The 6,000-nt window shown below is 42.0% G+C and overlaps 1 protein-coding gene across 1 annotated transcript in view; it reads left to right on the top strand.

Moving 5' to 3' along the window:
• The first annotated feature begins 1,271 nt into the window (after positions 1-1,271).
• The window catches only part of GRM3 (glutamate metabotropic receptor 3), a 207,410-nt gene continuing 202,681 nt past the window's right edge, over positions 1,272-6,000 (top strand). Inside the window, exon 1 of the mRNA XM_054563977.1 lies at positions 1,272-1,376. The gene's annotated coding sequence lies outside the window, so the exon portion shown is untranslated. The remainder of the gene's footprint in view (positions 1,377-6,000) is intronic.

The following is a 6,000-nucleotide window of genomic DNA, read 5'->3' as shown; positions in this document are numbered from 1 at the left end:
TCTCTTTTGTGCCTACGTCACTGATTTAAGGTTTTTATTTATTTAATTTTAAGAAGAAAGAAGAGGTTCTGTGGAGAACATTGACTGGGTCTGCCAACGACAATGACTAGCGAAGGAATAATGTGGGGGCTGGGGTGGGGTCGCTGCAAGGGGGCGATGTGGCAGCATAGGAGCATAAGAAGGAAGACAATTCAGCACTCTCCTCTTATCTTATTCCCACCAAGAAATTTGGGAAAATGCGAAAAAGCAGCCGCCCAGCATTCTTGGAGAGGCGTGTCTTGCCTCCAGGAGCTGTCCAATCGAATTCCTTCAGAGAGAGCTATCCGGAGAAGATTGATGAGGGTTGCTAAGAAACGGGAGCGTCTCCCTCCCACCTGACCCACAGATTGTTCTGCACAAGCCCTCTCCTGGGGCTTGCAGTGTGCAGTTTAGCTGCGTGTGGGGCAGAGCTGCACACCGGCCTCCCAGGCTCTCTCGCTCCCTCTCTGCTCCCGCTCTCCCCTTCTCTAGCATGCCTTTAGCTGGGTGCACAGGGAACACGGGAGACCTTTTCCTGGGCTGACGGTGCTCGCTCTTCCGCAGGCCAAGAGCTCTAACAGAGCTTCAAAGTTAGAGCCGCGGATCTGCTGCCGCCCCACGCCCCTTCACCCCACCTCTCCGAAATTCCCAACCTTTGCATGCACTGCCTAAGGGTTTCAGGGTGAGGTGAAGCAGCCGGGAAAACCTCTCTGGCTTTCCGTTCAGTAATAGTCTCGGCTAGGTACACTAGCTCACTGAAGACTCTGCAGATACACCCCTATAAAACGGAGGGGGAGGCGGAGAGGGGAAAGGAGAAAGAGAGAATGAGAAGGAGAGAAAGCCAGGTCCTTGCTTCTGCCAAGAGTCCCAATTAGATGCTATGGTTTCAGCCTGGCCAAGGTGAGAAGGAAAGTTGCTTCCACGCCTGGGAAGTGTGTTTGCCTGTAAAGAGAAGGAGAGGGACTCAGCTGGGAACCGCGCCCCTCCCCGCCGCGAGAGACCACTGGGTCCCCCGTTTTCCCAACCTCTTTTCTCTCTTCCCTTCCCACCCTCCTTTTTCCCACTCCCCACTGACTCGGAGGCCTGGGTGTTCTGCCACCGGGCAGTGGTCCAGCTAGCAGCCGGGAGGGGGCGGTGGCAGGGGCAGGGGGCACTATGACAGGAAACGGCGCGCACAAGTTGGCCATTTCGGGGGCAAAATAAGTTCTCCTTGGATCTGGAAAGGACAAAGCCAGCAAGCTACCTCTTTTGTGTCGGATGAGGAAGACCAAACATGAGCCAGAGCCCGGGTGCCGGCTCAGCCGCCGCCGCTGCCACCACGGTCAGCTCCAGACCCTGCCAGGAGTTGTCGGTGCGAGGTAAGGGGCCCCGAGAAGGACGTGTCCCTCTGCAGGGCGCCCGGCGAGGGCGCGGAGGCTCGGGTGCCGCGTGGGGTGGTAGGTGCAGCCGGGAAAGTTGAGGCAGAGCCCAGACCAGTCCCTACAGTTCTGCCAGGGTGGGGAAGGTGGAGGGCAGAGGCCATGTGGGTGTGCGTGAGTGAGAGTTTGTGTGTGTGAGCGCACTTCGGCGTCTCCCGGAGGGAGGTAGCTTTCAGGGCACAGATCTGCAGCCATGGTGAGAGAGGTGGAGGGACAACTAACGCTCGCAGACCCCCAGAGAGGCTAGTCTCATCAGCCAACCACCTCCAGCCCTATTCTGGTCTCAGGAAATGTTTCAGTTTGGGGGTGCCTTAGGCTTTGTGCACAGGAAATCCTGCGATGACAGGCTGCCACTGTGGCTGTTTCATGTGGGTGTGGAGGTTGCCAGGCTAGGTGGGCAGCGGTCAGCGGGACCTGGTCGGTGTTGCAGCCGGGATACTCTCTGCAGCCAGAAGGGGCCAGAGGTTCTCGCTGCTGCAAACACGCTTGGAAATTATCCCTAACTCGATGCCCTTTGCTCCCTTTGGCTTGAGCGGAAAATCGAAAAGCCAGACTGGAAGCACATCTCTTCATCTATCCTGTTCCATTTTCTTATCCGACAGTGAGATAACTCAGAGATCTAGAAATAGGCTCGGTAATATATACAATAAGCTTGTTTCTTAAGGATTTCATTTAGATTTTCATCTAGCTCCTTCCCTGGGACGACAAACGTGGAAGATCCCCAAGGTATAACACTTTTAGCCAGATAACAAAAGGAGACATCCCTCTGCCTTTTAAGTGTTTTAAAGCATTGTGTATTTTGATAACAAATAACAAAACTGTGCACTTCTAATAATCTGTGGCCAGGTGCTCAGCTAATTTGCTAATAAAATATCTCTACTGTTTGAATAGCGCTGTGTCTGACATACGTAGCTTACATCTCTTGTATGTTCAAAGTTGAGATCAACGTGAGTTGAAGTTAGTGTGAGTTAAAGACCTCAGCAATAGTTCATTACTTTGAGTTTCTCTCTTTCAATGTATTTGTGCTGCCTGATCGTAGAACTGTCCAGTGCAGCTATATTGTGTTTCTTTGAGTGAGAAAGAGCATTTATTGGTAGAGAAACATTTTTTATTGACCTATATCTAAGTCTGCTTTGTTTTATTTGATCTTGTATTTTAAGACTGCTACCTGAACTGGAATTGTCTGTGTGAACTTATTTAATATAGGCATGACAAGAACATTGAGATTGCCATTACACCAAACTCCTATGGGTTCCAGAGTTTCTACCAAAGATGTTTAGATTATTAGTTAATGATTCTGTAGGGTTATGCTCCTCCCCTCCCCCCCTTAAAACTGCCCTGTAGAATTTGAACAGATTTTGGAAGTTGTTATACACAAGACCTTAAAAAAGTGATATTTCCCTTTGATATTGGCAGTATCTTATATTTACAAAGATTCCTCACACCTGTAGGTTTTAGCTGTCCATCCATTCAGAGTCTGATCATCCAGGAAAACTACAAGGATGTTTTGAATAGATAGGCCCTAAGGCTGACTTGATTAATATTCAGAATAGCACAAGTGCTCAGGATGAAAACTGAGTAGAAAGTCTTGAAACTTATTTTTCACAAATAAAAGAATGAGGGTAAATTGTAAGAATATCTTTTAGTATTGACAAGTCTCTGCATCACCCCCCCCAAAAAAAAAACATATAAAATCTCTTGTTCTTTGAGTTAGATCTTTGCCAATGAAATCACAGCAAATTATACCGATACAAGAAATAGAATAAATTTGGGGGAATTGGGAGATAGACACCTCTATTTAAATTGAATGTATTTTTTCACAGTTCAGGAATATATGATTAGTAAATGGAGAAAATGTATGAAAATCTAAAAAAGCAGAAAATATTAATAATGAAAATATATTCTATGATCCACTCATTTGTGTATGATGATCTTTTTAAAAAGTTGTGCCATACACATGAAAAGAACTGAGTGTATATCAGAAGATTAACCTCACAATGACCAAACATCAAAATGATCCCATCTCTAAATTTGTATCACTGCAATTAAATTTGGTAGGTTGAACAAATGTAAATGCATCCTATATGCCTGGTTTTCATTGGAGATTAGGTATTGATAAGATAAAATTAAGTGTTAATTAAATTTAATTAATATTTTTATTGAATAAAAGAACTAGGATAATTGTCAAAAGGTCACCTGCCTAACGTCTGTACTTCATGACAGATGACCAACCAGACCAGCACAAGATTGAGGATGGTCTTGTTTTGAAAGACTGCCAGCAATAACATATTTACAAGTATCCTGGATACATTTTCCTCTTCCTTATTTCATGTGAAACACTTTTCTTCAAATTAAACTATTTCTCTTTCTTGTCCGTTTCTCTAATAGATATCAGTCACAAAACACTGCCAAGATTTTTTCCAGGGTCCTCACTACCTCCTGCCAAAATGTAGCCATTGGCTTGGGAATGAAATGTTTCAATTTGTTGTCTTATACTCAACGTCTTCCCAAGATACCATTAAACAAAAGAAATGAAAATTAATACCTAGTCTCCATTGAAAGCCAGGCAGACAGGATGCATTTATGCACATTGGAATGTGGCCAGAGTTCTAGGGTGAGAACTATTTTCTCCAGGGGTTACTCCCCAAAAAAGGAGTAATGTTTACTCATAGCTTTGCTATTTTACACTGTTTATTATGCATTTTCATCTCTTCTGAGATGCTGCTAAATGCATCCAGTTCTGCATTAGATGAATTTGTTGAAATTGCTCCCTAGAAGTAGCATAAAATGATAGATTATCCACCAAGACTGAACACATAAAATGAGTACAATCATAGTAATCACACAGACGGTAGAAGCTATTAGGTCATTCCCCTTCTTCTATTTCTAATGTAGGCTTGGTCCCCACAGCATACTGTATTTTGGAATACTTCAGTCCAGTCTGATTTTAAATAGCTCAAGTAATGACTTCTTCCAGTGCATTTGAAAGACTATTTCACAGTCTAATAGTTTTCCCTATTAAGAACTTCGTTGTAATATTCAGTCTAATTATCCCTCAGTTCTGCTTTGTCTTGTTACTTACTCCCTATTCTACCCCCTCTGGACAGTCCGTTCTGTTGCCTGATTTAGGGTCTTCATGTCACTTTAATACAGGACCTGAAGAATGCAAAAGCTTTATACAATTACAGGAGGGAACACAAAGGTCAGAGTTCTATATATGGACACCTTTTCTAAATAGGTGAGACATAACTTTCAGGTCATCTAGATGATATATATGATTATCTATTCTTAATAACTTATGTTACTAATGTAAGTGGGGGAAAATGTTCATCTCTGACATTACTGACCTATGTGACTATTGAGCTGATTTATTCTAAGTAATGTTCTATATGGATGCACATTTATGAGACATTTTCATTGCAAATTTGATGTCAACAGAACCTTGTCAACACCCACACTACAAGGGAATTTTGTGACATGCTGGTCTGATGCTCCACTGAGTCCCAGAAGCTGTTGTCATGTAAATTTCACTATTGAAATAAAAGTGATTTCCATAATTAATAAGATGTGCTAGGAATATAATAGTGTGTGTGTAGTTTAGATGTATATGTTAACATAATATAGTAATTCTGTTAGACTACAGTAGTCCCTTCATACTAAAACAGTCTTAAAATCCAATAGAATTAAGCTTGAATTCATCACTGTGCTGTGTTGTGAAGAATAAGTTTAAATCATGAATATATCAATATGGACTAAGTTTAGGTTTACAGAGAGGCACCATATGTGAAGGTTACTTTAAAAATAGAAAAACCTTAAATAGCCACAAGAGAGAAACAGGTTTTCACTTTATTCAATTTAAATCTTGTTCTAAGAAATCCATGTGTAGGCTTCTTTTAAGAATCTTAAGCAAATATATTGGTAGACTTACCATCCCACACAACTGTTTCTCCAAGTCCCAGCCATTGAGATGTAAGTTATGGTAGTCAGTAGAAGAGTAAATTATATAAATCAGGAAATAAGTACCTAGGTTTCCCTTGCCAAGTCTAGAAAATATAAGGCTCAGAGTAAAGTGAATCAGCAGTTAAAACCACAATTTCACATTTTATTTTCACTGCTTGGTGAGCATTAGACTGCACATAAGAACATTCATGTAGATTAAATTAAGGAAACAGTAAAAAGCACTGGCATTCCAATACTGAATATATCTTTAAGAAAATAAAATTAGACTACATGGAATAAAAAAATTTTTAAACGAGTATTCTTCCTCCTGAAAGCCCAAAGTGTTTTTATAGTTCCATTCATCACAGAGTGGTGAGTACCCTCAAAATGATTTTCCTTAGAAACAAAGGGGAAATCAATTTTCTTGGTGTAGGGAAAGTAAGCCATTAATAAACTTGTGACTTCTCCCTGGGACTGAGGCATTCTAAGAAGTCTGTGTCTACACAGACTATAATATTTCCCCACCAAGTGAATAATCTTTATATGAAACTGAAAATGGTACACTGTACTTTAAGAACAAAAAAGAAAAATAAACTTGGAAAACATTCAGGTATAACCTATACAA

Source organism: Pteronotus mesoamericanus, unplaced genomic scaffold (genome assembly GCF_021234165.1).
Source record: "Pteronotus mesoamericanus isolate MK-2021 breed Mesoamerican mustached bat unplaced genomic scaffold, CSHL_Meso_final scaffold_85, whole genome shotgun sequence".
NCBI classification, from domain to species: Eukaryota; Metazoa; Chordata; class Mammalia; order Chiroptera; family Mormoopidae; genus Pteronotus; species Pteronotus mesoamericanus.
This window is presented reverse-complemented; position numbering and strand designations above follow the sequence as displayed.